Consider the following 20778-nt stretch of genomic DNA (forward strand, 5'->3'; position numbering starts at 1 on the left):
GACTTTAGAAGTGTAAGGTTTTGAACGCTACGTGGAAGTACCAGCGTGTTGGTTTTTCATGACCAATTATCCCATTTCCACCAGACCAATTCCATTTAAGGTTTTAGAATATGCTCTACAACTTGCTTATTGAAACTTTTCGTCTACACGTAGCGTTCAAAAACTTACATTTCTAAAACCGTGAAACATTTCACGATTTTTCTGAAATTTACAAATAATAACGATCTCCCCCGAGAGAGTACATACTGAAAATTTCTTTATGTCCGTTTCATTGTATTATTTTTATGCATTTTTTGGTATTTTCAACACATTTTATTTTTAATTATTAAAGTAACAAAATATGTACTTTTCAACAAATATGAGAATCGGTAGGAATAAGCTAACCGTTGTTGAAAATTTTGAAACCAAATGAGATTTGAAAAGATTCTATATGGATTTCAACCCAAAGTTTTTACCTTATTTTGGTTTAATAAAACAATCCATAAAAAATTAACAAGTTTTAAAAAATTAACTAATGTTAGGTTGTTATTAACCCAAATTTGGGTTGCAGTGAGACAACCCAATTTTTTTAACTCTTCATTTTTAAGAGTGTAGGACCATCCGCTGCCAGCCTGGTGAGATCATGGGCATGAGTTTGTAATTGGTTTATGACCGATTGCAATATGGACTCGGGTACCAACAATATAATAGTGAAATTTCTCGCATGCAAATAGCACACGTAACTGCTCCTTCTCAATCTGTGAATATTTATTCTGAGTCATATCATAGTTGAGGCATATTCAATCGGCTTTTCATCTTGAAGCATAGGAACTGGCATCAACGGTTATTTCACAAGGTCGAACAAAATTAAATGCTGATATAGGAGCCGAAGATACTAACTGTTTTAATTTAGTTCATAGAACCTGTATACTCCAATCAAAAACTGCATCGTTCTTTAAGAGAAATCTCAGAGGGCTGGCCTGCTCGGAGTATGAAGGGATTAAATGTGTGATATAGTTGACCCTTCCAAAAAACCTCTGAAGTGCCGTTTTGTCATCTGGTGCAGGTAGATCCATAATAGCTTGGATGCGCTTCGTGTCAACTTGGATTTGTTCAGGCGTTATTTGATGTTCCAGATATTTGATGCGATGTACTCCAAGTTGTAGATTTTTCTTGCTAAAGTCATATTAGAATTACGGACAGTGCAGAGAATACGTGTTAAAAGTTTATTATGAGCATGTTTATCCGGCCGTCGGAGGAATGTGATGTACCAAAAGTACACAAGTAGGAGCTTTCCCCTGTAAGTTCAATCTGCTAGAATGCTCTCTTAGCGTCAAGTACTGTAAATACGGTATGTCCGTGTATATTTGAAAAGATGTCCTGTTCAGAAGGCATGTGTACGGGTTGCCTCTTGATGGCAGGATTGAGATTCCTAGGATCAAGGTCAATGTGGAGGGTTCGGTCTGGTTTTCATTCGAAAACCATTTTGTGAACCCATTCTGTGGGGCCATAGACAGGACATCTTTTGAAGTTCCTGGAAGACTGGTTGGTGAAGTGCGTGCGTAAGTTTGTGTGCTGCTGAAACATGAGGTTTATTTTGGATATGGTATTTAAATGGTAGATGTCCAATACGGTCAAAGACGTCCGGGAACTGAGCGATAACATTTTGCGGATCATCAATAATCTGCACGTCATTGACCTTTGTATCGATCAATGAGGTGGATCGTTTGTTTCGTTGAATTGAGGCAAGAGCTGCTTCACACGCTTGGGCTCTAAGGGTAGGCGTAGATTGACTATGACTAACATAAAATTGAATGTTGTGTCGTAGCAAATGATGCACATGGTAGTTTTACCTTCGCCAGTATAGGGACATGATGACCAGTATAGGTCACTCTCCGGCGGGCCAGTGGGAGAATTTAAGGTTTAACTAAGAGTCTCCATAGAGGTGCTGTGGCAATATGTTTACTTGAGAACTAGTATCAGAGATCCTGCTAGTCGCAGCGCTTGTAGAGATATGAAACACTCACGAAAACGCGCCAAGAAAAATTCAAGCATCAGCGCCACCGCTCGGCCGGGAGAAAACCCATTTTTCGCGTATAGCATCGCAATAGCTTTCTCCCAGACGTCGAGGGGCGCCAGCTTCGGCAAAAAATAGAGGGTCGCGGGGGGTATTGGGAGTTTCATATCTCTATAAGCGCAGGATCTCTGCTAGTATCTAATTTGAACTAAACAGAAATGTTATTTGGGCTCCATTCATCGCGAGTATCACATGAAAGATAAAAAAATATGTCCTTGTGGATATGAGTAGCATCCAAGACCAACCCCAAGCTAAGATTTAGAGTGATATAAGGAGCTCATAAGATCGTGCAGTAGCAGAGCAACAGAAGGCCGCCCAGTGTCTTGCCTTATAGCATTTGTGACATCGGATGATTATGTCGCAGGCCACAATTTGGACAAAGAACTTGGTAGTCAGTAATTGGGCCACTCTGTACGCTAATTCGTAGAAGTCGTGGAGGAAGAAATTGCTGGCGAGGGTGAAAGCTTGACCGGAAATTTGATCATAGTATGGCGTCTACCCCAGCCGTCATTGAAAATGGAGGAGGGCGAATGAGGCTAGCGTGAGTGGCCGAGGTCTCAACAGCCTGGTAAATAGATTTGCTGAAGGGATAAATTTTGTATTGAGAACCGCTTCTTACGGAGATCTGCCTTTGAACACCAGCAAGGATCTAGTAACGAATTAAAGAGTCAGTTAGATCACCAAATTCGAAACCACGAGTCTTTGCGCGTAAATCAGTAAAGAAGTCATCAAATGGTTTGCTGTTGCCATGTTCAAAGTGTTCAGGTGCTCCGAAGCTCGTTATCCTGGTCGGGAAGGCTTAACAAATGATAATAAAATCGTTTTACATAAAAGATACATAAAGGCATTCGTACCCCACTTCTGTCACCGTGTTAAACTATAATTGAACAGACTTGGATGAGTTTATAAAAGGCTTTATTTACATGCTAAAGAGCTATACATTGAATGATACACGAACTTATATATCCGAGAAGAAGTCACGTACATGGGCGCCCGCAGGCAGGGGGGGGGGCAAACAGGACAATCCCCCCCTTTATGAGCTATAAATGCACTAATAAAGGTATGAAGTTCCTGAGGGTGAGCGGCGCTTCTCAAATGAAGCCTTTGACGTCGTCGCCAGTGGCCGTTTTAATGCTCGCGAAACCGAAATCTCAAATTTTTAAGATGAAATTCTGGTCCATCAGAATATTTCTGCATTTGATATCGCGACGGTAGATTCCCTTTGAAATTACGATAATAGTGCTTGTTAATTTGTCGAATATCCGTTCGTGGAGAAACGTACAAAGGGATGAGTGCCCATTGAAATCTACCCAACCGTAGACAAGAAGAGTTTAATGACCCATATATGATATCAAATAGATCAGGAAAATGTTATAAACTATACCAAGCAAGTCTGTAAATTTAAATTTTCGCGAAGTGGTCAATTAAGAGTTATCTATAGCAAGGCACCTTAGTAAGAGGATGTAATAATACCGTCTTATATATAACGTTATGATGCTTTTTAACTGACTATCGTGGGAAATGGGGTCAGAAGTGATATTAAAATACGAGTCGTAGTTGCGTCTATAACTCATCGCCCCACCTCGAGAAACAATGTAGGCATTAGAATAAAGGAAACTTAGGTTATTAAAGTAGGGCCATAATATGTCGGAAAGAGCTCGTTTTCAATTCGGAGTTCGTTAGTAGATGGAGTTTCGAGCCTAATAACCTGTAAAGGCAGCGCGTTGAAATCGAGCTGGAAAAGCCATTATTCGGGGCAATAAAATGCCGCGTTTCGGCAGGCGGAGTCAGCCAAGGCACTGCCTCGAAGACGCGATGTGCTCCGAATATTTTGGGCGTTAACCAGATTGTCTGCTGACTTTTAAGATGTCCTAAACTACCTGTAAAGTAGTTGCCAGTGTACAAGCGTATCCCGTTTAGCAATTCTTACTTTTTCGTGGCAGTAAAAGATTCCGTCTTGCAAATGGTGAAACCATCGACAAGCTCGCTTCTCGTTATCGCGTTCACCTGGCGAATGTATTCCAATAAATCACCGTAGACGGCCAGCTCCATTATAATGCACGCTTGAATGTGAGAAAGTATCAATGGCCAAAATATAATCCGTAGTAATGGGGTCAAGCTCCAAGCATTCATTATTCATATTGTACGAATAACGAGTTAAATTTTCTTAAGAGCCTCGAAAAAAAAATGCCGTTAAGGTTAAATCACAGTTCGTCAACACCAGTCTGACCCCAAAATTTCAAGACCATTATAAGCTTTTTAGATTTCACAGCAGGAATTTCGTGTTGATTTATTTTTTTGTTGATGCTGATTTTGAGATTTTGGAACTTCGTTTGAAGCTAATAAAAGGGGCGAATTAATTTCCTTCACCCTGAGGTCAACAATATAGTGAGATAATTTATAGTGTAGCAGTAAGCTCCTTTCCCCGAAAAAAATAAATCGTCAGAGTCCGAAGGGTTGTACATTCACCAAAGATGTGTACCGGATTTCACACTGGATTTCAGGATTTCTTAACTTTGGTCCCGCATTTCGGAATTTCTAGTTGGATTTCCAGATTTTAAGAAATCCAGGCTGGATTTCGGATTTTTTAGAAAGTGTACGAGATTTCTTTGAATGTCCGACCCCTCGACCTGAATCATGTAACTTCGCAGCTTTAACTACAAAATGCTTTTCGGAAATGGGGTGTAACTCAGCACGTATACATTGTTCGGCGCCGTAAAAATATCTTTAAATTTTAAGCAGTGATGCGGTGTATACATCTGAGGTGTTGTGGGAAATTGACTCCCAAAGGAGTGTTTGTCGAGCCTGCTAAGGTATACTTTTAATTTTAACTTTGGCCAGACGCTGGGTAGAAAACCGAGAATGGAAATACCAGCCTTCCCACAGTCTACTGACAGCGTAGGAGATCTGGAAGAAACGCTGTGGAGACAGCTCCAGCGTGGACCGTCCGCCAGTGAAAACGGAGATATCAGTGAAATATCGTTTATTGTAGGTAGACACTCAGAGCTGACAGCGAAAGGAATTATGAAGCAGGCTTAAACCACCCAAACCAGTGTGTCAGAATTTATAGCCCGGTGTACCTGGTAAGATTAAAACCACACCATCGGAGGTCTATCAACATAGGGCCTTACGCCAGCGTCCACAAGCCCGGGCAGGTGACAAATCCAACATGGGTAGTAGTAGATAAAATTAGCGAATAAGTAGATTAGTCCATTATGAAAAGGGATAATAAAGCTAAGCCCTAAACAAATTTTAAGAAATTTAAAAACTTACTAATAGCTCGTACCGATAGGTCTTCGAGCAAACAAAAAGACGCGAAACTCGGACCAAATAGATCTTCGAGTGTAAAACTAAACTAAATTAAATAAAATAGCCAGTAATTCCAACGGTAGACCGGTTTCATCCTATAGAGTACGAGCGATTGACGCGCAGCGCCTCTAGGGGCGAGCTAACGCGTAACTTCGTTAAAAGTTTATACCCGCCCCCATTGAAATTAATGTAAAGTTAAACGTTAATTAACCTACCAAATGATATAAGAAATATTCCACTGACAATGTTTCCCGTTTATATGAACTTAAATGTAACATAATATCGTCTTGAAAAATCGTTTATCGCTTTATAACACAACAGTGGCGTAAATAGCGCCCCCGCAGACCCCGCGGCGAGGGGGGGGGGGCCCAAACGTGTATCATTAAAATCGGTGCTATTTAAAAGGGCCCCGAGTCGTTTTTCGCAGGGGACCCCCGGAGTAACTAGTTACGCCACTGACATTCAAAATTAATATTTTCCCGTGCCATGTAGATAATCAAACATCTGCTCGTCTATTTAAAGTTTGCGTTGTCAACCCGCGTATTAGAAAGCAAATGAAAGGCAGTGAATCTTGCCCACTAGGAGCAACAAACACAACACCCCACACAAGGAGAACGCAACCCGTCAAAAGTCGTGGATTTTCTTGTGTACGTTTTTCATTGGCTAGACGTTTTAGCGCCTGCTGCCGTCGGAAGGGGAAAATTCGGAAATTGTCTTCCCCCCGCCCGTAAAACGTTCATCGTAAAGGCTCGTGACGCTCGTCCAATGAAATTCGTACACAACCCTTCGTTAGCGTGTTTAAAGGCTAGCTGCGTTCTCCTTGTGTTTGTTGCTCCTAGTTGCCCAGTACTAACCCTCGGTTTAATCTGCCGCGTATTTTCAAACGGAAAAACCTGAACGCTCCTTGTAATAAGAAACAAATAACGAAATACGTTCTAAGTCCATTTAACGCCAAAAATCCCACGTATTTCGTTATTTGTTTGGTATTACAATTAGCGTTCGCCATCATTTAAAGATAGTACTCGGGTTTTTGAGTTTCAAAATACGCGGTAGATTAAACCGAGGCTTAAGGCTGGGCAAGAGTCACCGCCTTCAAAATTTCGTCTACTTTAAAGATACATTGTGAACGAACCAATAGATGAAAAGTTATGAAACTAGCTTTTAAATAAACCTTGAAACTTATTTCAAGTCATATTTATAATTCACTGATGACCAAATTCGCGAAAAGTATTAATATCGTTCCGAATTACAACGTACTTTCTAAAATCTCATTTTACTTTCTAATACGCGCGTTGACAACGTAAACTTTACCTAAACGAGCAGATGTTCGATTATCTACATGTCGAGTTAAAAATATTATTTTTGAACGTTATAAAGCAATAAAGGATTTTTCGTGACGATTTTATATTACATTTAAGTTCATATAAACGGAAACAATTGTCAGTGGAATATTTCGTATACCATTTGGTAGGTTAATTAACGTTTAATTATCACCAACTTCACATTAATTTCAATGGGGGTGGGTAAAAACTTTTAACCAAGTTACGCGTGTTCTCACCACGAGAGGCGCTGCGTGTCATTTTCGTTTGAAACCGACAAAGCGTATTTGGGACTCGTCAGTCCGTGCGGGAAATCTGGCTCGCGACTATTACACCGAATAGAGAAACTAAGCCTATTACAAATTTCAAAACGAGTTGCATAGCAACGGAAAGCCGAATAGGGGGAGAGTGGTGGAGATTAGTATCGGTACAAGCTATTAGTAAGTTTTTAAATTTCTTAAATTTTGTTTAGAGTTTAGCTTTATTATCCCTTTTCATAAGGGACTAATCTACTTATCATCCTTTACAATGCAGTCCATAGGTGGTTCCTTTTAACTTAACATTGAGTATATACTAATCTCCACCACTCTCCCCCTATTCGGTTTTCCGTTGCTATGCAACTCGTTTTGAAATTTTTAATATTTAGGCTTAGTTTCTCTATTCGGTGTTATAGTCGCAAGCCAGATTTCCCGCACGGTACTGACGAGTCCCAAATAGGACGAAACCGGTCTACCGTTGGAATTTCTGGCTATTTTATTTAATTTAATTTAGTTTTACACTCGAAGATCTATTTGGTCCGAGTTTCGCGTCTTTTTGTTTGCTCGAAGACCTATCGGTACGAGCTATTAGTAAGTTTTTAAATTTCTTAAAATTTGTTTAGGGTTTAGCATGGGTAGTAGTATATGGCTTCTCTTGTACGAGATGTATTATAAACTAATATTATTTATATAATAATAATAATAATAATCTAATTATACTCAGTAATGTTCTTGGATCTATAAACGCGTATTTCCAAGAGATTCAAATTAGCTGGAGATGACCATTTTTGAAATATTCCATTGTTGGGAGTTTACCACTCGAGCGTAGTAAATGGAACACGTAAAAATTATCGGAGCAGATTTCGGAGCGCTCTAGAGCAGAAAATGAAACCAGTAAAAATTGTCGGAACAGATTTCGGAGCGTTTTAGAGCAGTAAACGGAACACGTAAAAATTATCGGAAGAGATTTCAGAGCGCTCTAGAGAAACAAACGGAACACGTAAAAATTGTCGGAGCAGATTTCGAAGCGCTCTAGAGCAATAAATGGAACACGTAAAAATTGTCGGAGCAGATTTCGAAGCGCTCTAGAGCAATAAATGGAACACGTAAAAATTGTCGGAGCAGATTTCGAAGCGCTCTAGAGCAATAAATGGAACACGTAAAAATTGTCGGAGCAGATTTCGAAGCGCTCTAGAGCAATAAATGGAACACGTAAAAATTGTCGGAGCAGATTTCGAAGCGCTCTAGAGCAATAAATGGAACACGTAAAAATTGTCGGAGCAGATTTCGAAGCGCTCTAGAGCAATAAATGGAACACGTAAAAATTGTCGGAGCAGATTTCGAAGCGCTCTAGAGCAATAAATGGAACACGTAAAAATTGTCGGAGCAGATTTCGAAGCGCTCTAGAGCAATAAATGGAACACTTAAAAATTGTCGGAGCAGATTTCGAAGCGCTATAGAGCAATAAATGGAACACGTAAAAATTGTCGGAGCAGATTTCGAAGCGCTCTAGAGCAATAAATGGAACACGTAAAAATTGTCGGAGCAGATTTCGAAGCGCTCTAGAGCAATAAATGGAACACGTAAAAATTGTCGGAGCAGATTTCGAAGCGCTCTAGAGCAATAAATGGAACACGTAAAAATTGTCGGAGCAGATTTCGAAGCGCTCTAGAGCAATAAATGGAACACGTAAAAATTGTCGGAGCAGATTTCGAAGCGCTCTAGAGCAATAAATGGAACACGTAAAAATTGTCGGAGCAGATTTCGAAGCGCTCTAGAGCAATAAATGGAACACGTAAAAATTGTCGGAGCAGATTTCGAAGCGCTCTAGAGCAATAAATGGAACACGTAAAAATTGTCGGAGCAGATTTCGAAGCGCTCTAGAGCAATAAATGGAACACGTAAAAATTGTCGGAGCAGATTTCGAAGCGCTCTAGAGCAATAAATGGAACACGTAAAAATTGTCGGAGCAGATTTCGAAGCGCTCTAGAGCAATAAATGGAACACGTAAAAATTGTCGGAGCAGATTTCGAAGCGCTCTAGAGCAATAAATGGAACACGTAAAAATTGTCGGAGCAGATTTCAGAACGCTTATGAGCAGAAAATGGAAAACGAGGAAATAGATTAGAGTAGATTTCGGATCGCTCTAGAGCAGAAAATGGAACACGAGAAAATGAATCGGACCATATTTCGGATCGCTCTAGAGCAGTAAATGGAACACGTAAAAATTGTCGGAACAGATCTCGGAGCGCTCTAGAGCAGAAAATAGAAATCGATAAAATGGATTGGAGCAGATTTTAAAGCGTTCTAGAGTAGAAACTGGAACACGAGAAAATTGTCGGAACAGATTTAAGAGCGGTCAAGAGCAGAAAGTGTAAAACTTGGTTCTGTACATTAGCGCAAGAGTACAATACGTGAATTATATTAAGGACTCTAACTTGTGGACTCTTTATAGTTTTAGGCCTTCAAGATAAAGTCTCCAAGATATCGCTTCAAAGTTTTTCTTTAAAATCTCGTCGGTGTCTTGGGGGTGAGTGCTTTTTGGGGGGTAATATTGGTTCCAATAAGGGCGCGTTTCTTTTTAAAGATGAACCGATTTCCTCTGGGGAAAATAACCTGACGCTGCTGCATCTTAATCCCTTTCCCATTTTTTAGAGGGATCCTCCCAAAGACTATCTAATCCTCGTGGTCCATCGAGGATAGACGAGTCTCTTGTGTTAAAGGGTCGCCTTACCAGATTCTCCACTGACCCGACGAACGGAAGAAAAAGTCATATTGCTTTTGCGTCCGATCGCGTCCTGTATTGACCCGACAGTTCGGTGAAAAAGACGGGCGTGGGTAAAGGCTAGTTGCTTAAAGTCTGGTAGCTTTCCGAACTTACATTCCGGTGGTAATAAAAAAAAGAAATAATATCGTCTTTTTGACTTTTCTTGTCTTCCCGGTGGCGTCAAGTGAAGGAGGGGGGAAAAGGGGGTGTAACAATTGACGTCTTGGCGGGTTTTATTTCGTTTTCTTTTAGAAATATCTCCTCCGAAAACGTTATTTCCCAGAAGATACATCAATTTGAAATCCTACTAAATCTTCTTTTGGACCTTCTTCGGGATTTCCTACCGTAGACACGAAGGGTTTACGGAATTAATTGACAGCGTCAGTCTAGATATTAGCGTTCTTCAGAAATTTTATATCGCTATTGGAAGTTCCGAGTTAATCAAGGTAGCAGTGCCGGATTAAGGACTAGGCCTACGAGGCACAGACATATGGACCCGGACCAACCGAAGGCCCCCACCACTGAGGAAATCAATGAATTTTTCACTAATTCGGTTTAAGAGAAAAACATATTAGGCTTGTTTCTTTATTATTTGTAATCTCTCTCTCCAGGTAGGCGGAGAATATCTTCAAACGTTCGAAGCGAAATCTGTTAGCAATTCTGTGAATCAATAATTTAATTAAAAAATCCATCTTTGAACATGGCGTGCAAAGGCGAAACCAAACGTGCGAGGGAAAAATAAAATAAATATAAAACAAGACAAAGAGATTATATCTTCACATTTTACCATTGTATTTTACTTATTTGTGTTACTAACAAGGGCTCGTCTCAGTATCATAAGAATTTGCATAACTCGCGGGGCTCATTTCAGTCATGTTTTTTCATACTGATATATAAATCATAACGAAACAGCCGGGTGACCTGGCCTGCTACTCTTTTCAATACAACAATCTTCGAAAATTCTAGAAGGTAGTTTACTTTGGAACAATCCGAAAACGACTGGGTTAAATCGCGTTATCCGAAATAGCCAATTACTTAAATTCCGTATTAACCCAGTAGGTCAGAGCTCTCTTCAAAGGCGACACGGTCAACTGTGATCACGGGTTGGCGCTTTAGCTATAACACAAACAGCACGTAATCAAAGTTGGTCATGTCGGTGAGAAAGAAAGCGTTACGTTTATGCCACGTGTTTCTCTGCGCCGCAGCGCTCCCCAGTGGCCAAGGGAAACATAATCGTGCAAAAACGGACGCAACCGTCTCTTTAAAATTAAAAGGTCTCATATCGGGCTCGTTACAAAAATATGGTCTCAGCTCAGACTCGTAGTAATACACTATATTACATTGGACTCAGCTAAGGCTCACAGCAATTTACTATATTTTAATGGTCTCATCTCGAGCTCACAAAAATATGCTATACTATAAAAGTCTCATCTTGGGCTCAAATTAAATGGCCACAACGTTTCGGTCTCTTCTCGGGCTCGTATCATTCTTAAAATAAAGCCTGGGCTCAGTCTCAAATCGAGCTCGGGCTCTTAGTGTGAGACGAGCCCGTTCAGCTATGAGTGTGGCTCTAAATACCCCTCATGGTCAAAGAGTAAACTCCTTCCCCCTAACGTCTCAACATAGTAACTTTCCCTAATTATAAATAAATTCACTCTGTGGCGTCACGGCGTCATAACCACTCTAATTATGAATTTGTGTGATTGAATAAGAGGAAATAATAATAAGTAGGTCTTAATTTCTATGATAATATTCTGGCAAATTATCATGGTTTGGTTCTATTTTTAACCTACAAACTGTCAACAATATTTGAGGGTTAGGATGGATGACGTCAATTATAATACTTAGATTTTAAGTAATTCGGTAACCACAGGACCTATCGCTTGGAATGAAACCTTATAGTTATATACATTCCGCTCAACTATAACAATATCATATATTTCACAAATTACGTAGGTAAAACAACAAAAAAGAGTTACTTTTGAATGAAATTGAAAGATTATAGAGTTTATGGTGATATTACACCGGCCACCGCTGAATTAAAGGCTTTAAAAGTCGGTCGATGACTTAGGCCAAAGGTGGTGCCTTGGTACTAGCCTAGCTGATTATTATTACAATTGAGGCAGATAGTTATGTCATTTCTGAACAATTCCATAGGTGTTTTTAATTCAAGACCCGACCCGAAAATATCTAAAGGGCAAACACTAAGGCCAATACTGAATCGCTTTAAAATCGACGTCATTTGCTTACAACAACAATCCTACTTTGGAACTATAACCACAGAGCTACTCACCGAAGGATGCTAAATCAAACTGAAATATATTAATACTAACGCGCGCGCATTGTTTGGCGAACTACTTCACCGGCGGCTGAGTCGCTATAATTACTAGAAGGACACTAGTCGTTGCCATAGGTCAACGGGCTCGGGCTCAACCTGTTAGCCCGAGCTCATTCTGTTAGCCCGAGCTCAATTTGAGACCGAGCTCATGTATTTTAAATACATATTGTGAGCCTGAGACGAGACCGATAAGTTTTCACGTTAAAACCGAGCCCGAGCTGAGGTATTGTGGAACGCATAATGTAACTAGTGAGCCCGAGCTTGCGAGCGCCTGTTAAAATAAAAATTACTTTGAGCTCGAGCTTGAACCCATTTCATGATTCACATTACTTGGAGCTCGAGCCCGAGCCCGTATTAAAAATTAAGGTACTAAGAGCTCAACCTTGAGCTCGACATAATACTTGAGCCCGAGCTCGAGACTGATTTTGGTAGTTTTTACACACAATCCTAAGGATTTGTGTGTATTAGTCTCACGTACAGTGTAGCCGATGCCGATGCCGATGCCGATGCCGCCGTGTCGCGCATACCTCTTCAGCGGTTAGGGCTAGAAGAGTCAATGATATCTCGTTCGAATGTACATGCATCGCCATTGATAGCCTTTCATAAAGTTTTGAAATCGAAGCCCAAGAAGTTGGGCATTTGCCCAATTTACCGTTTTCGGTAGTTCGGCTTTGTGTGGTTGATATTTTGTTAAAAATTAAGTCCGATAACGTTAAACAAAATATTATTGGATAGGTTAGGATTCAGCGGACCTACAACTTCGGTTATATCAGTAAATATTAAATTTAAGTATAGTTTTCAGGGTAATTTACGGGACCCCAATTTTCGTGGTTTTATATTTTCGCCTAAAAATTTACATACAGTTCCTTAATTTAAGTCCGATTTTCATGAAAGTTATATTTTTGAATAGCTGTGGATTCCATATATCCTAGAATTGCAATTTCGTTGCTTAATTTTAATTCTTAGTAATGTTTTTGGACAGCGTTTAAGTACCCCCATCAACTCCAACATTGGAAATACGCGTGGTTATAGAGACTTTACGCGAATTTCTCTCTGGCATTTTCCAAGGCCGTTCTAATATGACCCAAAGAAACAAAAAAGTGTAACACTTATCGGAGGCCGTTCTAATATGACTCAAAGTAACAAATAAGTGTGACACTTATCGGAGTAATACGCGATGCTTACAACGTATGACCTGAAGTAACAAATAAGTGTGACACTTATCGGAGGCCGTTCTAATATGACCAAAAGTAACAAATAAGTGTGACACTTATATTTCCGCCTGAAAGTCGGCATAACGTTCCTTAATTTAAGTCCGATTTTCATGAAAGTTATATTTTTGAAGTAATAGATTTTAATTTTTGAATAGCTGTGGTTTACATATAACCAAGAGTTGCAAATACGTTCCATAATTTTAATTCTAAGTAAGGTTTTTTGGGCAGCGTATACGGAGCCCCGCAATTTCCAACATTGTAAATCCGCGTGTTTATAGAGGTCTACGCGCCAGTTTCCTTCTGGCGGTTATATTTGAGATGAGCCCGAGCTCAACTCACGATTACAATTGAGCCCGAGCCAAAGCCCAAGACCGATTTGAATACTGTTTTCGTATCTGAGGATGAGCTCGATCTCCTTCCAATTCGTGATATTGTTTAGCCCTAAGCTCCCGTTTGAAATTTATTTTGGCATTAAAAGCGTTAGAAGCTAGCGCCGTCTAGATTCCCGGGCTCAGGGCTACCTGACCACCTCCGACTGTCTTCCAGGTGTGCCAGTGATGCCGGAATGCAGCTCGAAAACACTAATTGGGCTATTTGATAAATAAATTGCGCGACGAAACATCGAGCTCGAGCTTGAGCCTTCAGTAGTTTTAAAACATGGCGAGACCGAGCTCGAGGCCACCATTTTATTTCTAAGTAGCTATAGGGAGCTTGAGCCTGAGATCACATGTCGAATTGTAATTGATGCGAGCCCGAGACCATTCGTCGATTTGTAAATATAGTGAGCGAGAGCCCGAGACTGCCCGTATATTTATAACTACAGTGAGCCCGAGACGGTTTGTAGGTTTTAAATCTACTAGGCTCGAGACCCGGAAAATAATTGGTGAGACCAAGGTGAGCCCGAGACCATCCGTAAGCTCATATACGAATTCAGTGAGGTGAGCTCGAGCCCAGTTCTTGGCGTTGACCTATGGTCGTTGCTCGTCAAAGTTAATTTGAAGACGTTGCTGTCGCTCAGAAGCGAAGAAAGCTAATTTTAAAAAGTTTTATAAAACAGCCGCTTTATATTTCTAAGGCGAGTTTCGCTTTAAAATTTTGGTTTTCAGTGTCTATATTACCGCGTTACTGCAGCTTGGCATATCCTCTTTAAGACCCTGTACGTTGTGGTCTCAATTTTATATTTCTAAGAAACAATTGAATAATGTAGATAAGGTCGATTGTGGTTAAAATACGATTCTCTCATCAAACAGAGAAAGAACTCTCCAACTTTAATCACGTATTTGAACTAGATGACCTCAAGTTAATTCTAGACATCAAATCGAGATGGAATTCAACGCCTGCAATTTTTTCCCGTGGGGCTCTGGGGCTTGAGCCTCCACAGGGAAAAACATACGGGGGCAGACCTCCCACAGAAATTAAATTGAGGATTAATAGCAATCAGGAAAAAAATTATTATCTCGCTGATTTTTATTTTGGTTCAAATTCAGTCTTTTTACAGAAGTTATTTTGATATTGAAGATGCAAGTAACATTAAGATAAACTACCATACAAATTATTTCGATAGATTCGTCTTAAGAGAAAATCGTCTCGTCTTGTACTCTGTTTTACCCAATTTATGTTAGATAGCCTAAAATACCTTCGTAATGTATGAGGCCAAAAAACGCTTAATGATCTAGCCATGTACACAGATTTTTCTGACAACAGCGACTTAAATTTTGTTATCAATGATTTCATTGACGGAACAAGAAAACTTTAAAACAATATATAGTAGTAAAGATTTAGAGCAAAAATAATGGCCTGGGCCCACATAGGCATGTTTTCCGATCGCCGTTGCTGGCAACTAAAGTGGCGTTTGGAAGAAAGGGAATTAGTACCCGGATCTAGTTAAAAGAGGGCGCTGAAGTGGTCGCGGGGAACGTCAAGGTATAAGCTCAGCTTACGTAGATTCGGCCACTTTTTTCCACGTCTCTCTGTTGCCCTTTAACTTATTAAAAGGGGTGACGGTGTTTAATCCTAGTCTAGACTGTTGAACCGAATAAAATTTTAAGGCAGACTGGTTGTCGTACTACTCCGATGCATACTTATAAATATTATAAAAACTCGTCTACGGTGTAAAGTTAGGGAAGTTGAGTATTTAGAAATCAGACACCGAGCTAAATAAGATTAACAATAAACGCAATTTCCCAAGTCAATAGAAGCAATAACGAAATCGGACTCGGAATTGAGAAAATTCAGTTTAATTGAAATTTAATGGAAAGGTTCTTACACTTTTAGTAAATACATTATTAATCACATTCTAATACGGTTTTTAAGCCTTATATAAAAATTTATGCTTAGGATTTTGACCTAGCCACAAAACGTTTTCCATCGAGTCGAGAAATTATTACATTTCTAAAACATTTACAAGGGGACCACATTTCCTATATTTTCAATTCCTTCCTATAAATTCTTTAGGTCGGGTACCCTTCTTAATCATATATTTAACTTTATTTTATATACTCTTTTTCGATAATAATCCTTATTTTTGCTTATGGTTTTTCCTATATTTTCCTTTAATTCGCTTGAAAATTTCCTATTTTTTCTATAGAATTTTCGAGGCATTTTCCTGGTCACCCTGCATTTATACAAAATCAAAAATTAAACTAAAACTAAAACATCGTTGTGGTGAGACTTGTAACAAGACGTACGACGGTCGGAATACACACAATCCTTCTAATGTGTTAAGTTTGTTTGAGCTATTCACAGCAGCCTGTAACGCCGGTATCACAACCAATATATACCCACGGCCACACATAATTGTATTTACACTTATTTGTTACTTCTAGTCATACTTTGAAAGCATCGAAGATTCCTTCGATCAGTGTCACTCTTATTTTTTACTTCTGATCACACTTATTTGTTACTTCTGGTCATACGTTGCAAGCATCGCGTACTGCTCCGATAAGTGCCACACTTATTTGTTACTTCAGGTCACACGTTGTAAGCATAGCGTATTACTCCGATAAGTGACACACTTATTTGTTACTTCAGGTCATACGTTGTAAGCATCGCGTATTACTCCGATAAGTGACACACTTATTTGTTACTTCAGGTCATACGTTGTAAGCATCGCGTATTACTCCGATAAGTGTCACACTTATTTGTTACTTCAGGTCATACGTTGTAAGCATCGCGTATTACTCCGATAAGTGTCACACTTATTTGTTACTTCAGGTCATACGTTGTAAGCATCGCGTAATACTCGGATAAGTGTCACACTTATTTGTTACTTTTGGTCATATTAGAACGGCCTCCGATAGGTGGCACACTTATTTGCTACTTCAGGTCATACGCGGTAAGCATCGCGTATTACTCCGATAAGTGTTACACTTATTTGTTACTTCAGGTCATACGTTGTGAGAACGGCCTCCGATAAGTGTCACACTTATTTGTTACTTGAGGTCATACGTTGTAAGCATCGCGTATTACTCCGATATGTGTCACACTTATTTGTTAATTTAGGTCATACGTTGTAAGCATCGCGTATTACTCCGATATGTGTCACACTTATTTGTTACTTCAGGTCATACGTTGTAAGCATCGCGTAATACCCCGATAAGTGTCACACTTATTTGTTACTTTTGGTCATATTAGAACGGCCTCCGATAAGTGTCACACTTATTTGTTACTTTGGGTCATATTAGAACGGCCTTGGAAAATTCCAGAGATAAATTCGCGTAAAGTCTCTATAACCACGCGTATTTCCAATGTTGGAGTTGATGGGGGTACTTAAACGCTGTCCAAAAAACCTTACTAAGAATTAAAATTAAGCAACGAAATTGCAATTCTAGGTTAAATGGAAACCACAGCTATTCAAAAATATAACTTTCTTAAAAGTCTGACTTAAATTAAGGAACGTTATTTCGACTTTCAGCCGGAAATATAGAACCACGAACATTGGGGTCCGGTAAATAACCCCGAAAACTATACTTAAATTTAATATTTACTGATATAACCGAAGTTGTAGTTCAACTTAATCCTAACCTATCCAATAATATTTTTTTTAATGTTACCGGACTTAATTTTTAACCAAATATCAACCACACAAAGCCAAACTACCGAAAACGGTAAATTTTGAAAATGGCCAACTTCTTGGGCTTCGATTTTAAAAATTTATGAATGGCTATCAATGGCAATGCATTTAAATTCGAACGAGATATCATTGACTCTTCTAGCCTTAACCGTTGAAGAGGTATGCGTGACACGGCGCCATCGGCATCGGCGGCAACGGCTACACTGTACGTGAGACTAAAGCTGGTTTCACACTCGACGGAAAATGAGCAGCGTAAAGTTGAACGTTAGCGGTATATCGAATGGGAATCAATTTTCAGCTCGGCGTTTATTATCGTCTTTCCGCCATATTTTCCGTCGAGTGTGAAACCAGCTTAATACACACAAATCCTTAGGATTGTGTGTAAAAAGCGTGTAGATCACCATATATCACTAAAATTGGCAATTGACCTTCTTGTGGCCCCCGCGAACTCCAAAATTCAAAACGGCCTACCGAGAGCATAATATTTCCTTTCGATTGAGATATCCCTGGTCCTTGTAAACTTAATTCTTGGAGCGTTATGTGGAATACGGTGGCATTGGCAGACACAGTACGTGGGTCCAGTACACACAAATCCCTGACGGATTGGGTGTAAAAAACAACTTACAAAGTTGAATATTCCTATCCTTCTAGAATATTTTCGATTTTCAGTCTGAAAAACAATATTTTATTTTTCTTTAACGCAATGCGACAATATTTCTAGTAGCTTAGATTGTAATGCTTTTATTTTTACCGGATGGCGCCAACAAAATGGTTCTTTAAAAATCTACCCAGATATTTTTGTACCCTGACATATATCTGAATAGTTTTATGCGCGTCTTTGTGTACGACATTTCATAGACTTAGATGGAAGCTTCTCTACGACTGTATAAGTACACTCTGTTAAAAAAGTCTTTGCCTCTTGAAATTTTTGCGCTTTATTTATAATTTCTCGAAATGTATTATAGATAGAAAGACGAAACCAATTTCATTCTTAATATTTTTCGATTCTCTTTAAATATGCAACCAACAGTTCCGTCGAAAAATTTAAATCTTGCCCGGAAATGACGAATATCATTTTTGACAACTTCTAAAATAATAGATTTACGCCACTGAAAACGGCATTAATGGATCCAGGATGGTCGATTTGCGGGTAGAGTTTGCTCAAAGTTGTAGTTCACTCATGATACTTATTTGCCACGGACGGACTCTTACTGCGTCGCATGTTTAGTCATCCTGTCCACCCTTGGGGGTAGAGTTTGCGCAAAGTTGTAGTTCACTCAGGATACTTATTTGCCACGGACGGACTCTTACTGTGTCGCATGTTTAGTCAACCTGTCCACCCTTGTGTTTGGTTTTCTATCTCTCGGTATTCTTTCGGACGCAGCTTATTTAACAAGGTATGTACATACAGGTTGACTAAACATACAACACAGTAAGAGTCCGTCCGGGGCAAGGGAAAAGACGGGATAAAAATATTTGGTCAGTCGGTCGAACCGGTTGTAATTTTTTCTTAATACAAGTTAATGCCCTGCGCATGCGTTTTTGGCGTTTCAGAGACTACGATAGCTGTGCCTTGAACGCATTGTTTTGAAAGCAAACAATTTAATTATTTAAAACATATAAATTTGTAACGACCGATACTTCATGGTACTACGTTTATTTCTAAAAACATTATCAATTATTTATCTATAAAGCTCTTGTTTAATGTTTCATGGTTAACTTTACTAAAACACCACAACGCTGCATGTATAAGCCTGTAAATAGAGGGGGGGGGGATCCAAAGAGTAAATAGGAATCTAAAATGATATGTCCCGTCGCCCTATGTATAGCGCCTCCACATCGGAAAGCCTGACCATTATTTTCCATTGAATTGGGAATAATACTGCTAGAATTACGATTACGATTTCGGTTGCCATGGTTACGCGGGACCTGTTCTGATAAAACTGTACGAAATTCATCTTTATAATTAGGCGGTAGCGCCATCTATATTTTGTAAAGTTATATGGCTAAAAATAAATAATTATTAGCTAACTCACCGTAACTTGAGTTAAAAAGGTACGTGTTGAGAGAATAAAATTATTTTTAAATAGCTTCAAAGGTTTGTTTGTTACGAGTAATCATACATTTCAATTTCTCATCAGATTCGCGAAAAAATTCAATTGCAATATAGTTGCCCCCACTAGAGACAGATGCCCCCACGGTAGAACGATAAAGTTGATAAAGTATCCTTATTGAACGAAATTGGCCCCGCGTCAGCCAGATTTAGTTGTACCTCTATTTGAAAGTAGTTCAATGATTTTTTCATTGAAACACCTATAGCATAAGTAACATAATTCCAATAAGTATGACACTTCCTATTGTTTAAGATGCTAATTTTCTTACCGAACCTTTTTGGCAAAACAAAATATGGCTTTAGAGGGGAATTCTGTAAAGAACAAAGCTACATGGGCAGGGGCGTAGGAACCAGGGGGGGGGGCAGGGGGGCAATGCCCCTCCCTATAATTTTGCTGTGATTGGCAACTAATGTTATTACCCCCTCCAACTTTTTGGTCAGTTGAAATCTTCAAAACGCTCAAATTCTCATTTTAAAAGCATAAAAAGCTTATAGAACCTCAACTGTGTTTAAATTTCAGTCTTTTCCCGCCAATTTACATAGTAGTAAACAGTACACATGCATTCGGAGAAGCTACACCCCATTAAAAATTCAAAACCATTCTCCAGACCCCTTTTTTTTTCTCTTTGCCCCCTCCAACTTCTAGAACGTTCCTACGCTCCTGTACATGGGCATACTTATGTATGAGTCTAACATTGATAGAGCGGCAGCGTTCATTGCTCGCAGTTGTTTGCAACTAACGGTACGATTATTTATTGTAAACGGGTACGACCGTCGAAAGCGCTATTGGAACCAGGCTTGCCGATCAATAAGAAAAGCCTCGTAAAATATTTTTTTAAATAACTTTTATTTCGTATACTCCCTTCTTATGAGTGTAAATAAACAATAAAGGTTCCGTTTATTACTAGGGCTGTGCGAGTACTCGAACATCATCAAAAGACGTCCAACCACGCTCTCTTCCCTCTTTCGACACACCCTGGGGCGTGATTCTACTCTTATCGTTAGCTACTTAACGAAAATAATTTTTCGTTAGCTAATATAATTTCAATGGAGCCAACGAAAATTTTCTTTCGTTAACTCCTAACGATAAGAGTAGAATCGCGCCCCAGGACACCCTTGATCCCTGTTGCGAAAGCGTATTACAAATAAAGCGCTTTCCTTTAAAATCTATTTAAACTTAATTATAAATTTAAGCTTCTTGTAATTTTAATTTTGTACCTTAAATAATGTATAGCTTAACTCTAAAAAATATAACTACCTGTTTTCGTGCCAAAAATAACCAGTGTACTTTCTATTTCACTGTATTATTGTATTCCAAGCTTTTAAAGGTATT

This window comes from Leiobunum rupestre, chromosome 10 (genome assembly GCF_980474605.1).
Source record: "Leiobunum rupestre chromosome 10, qqLeiRupe1.1.hap1, whole genome shotgun sequence".
Lineage (NCBI taxonomy): Eukaryota > Metazoa > Arthropoda > Arachnida > Opiliones > Sclerosomatidae > Leiobunum > Leiobunum rupestre.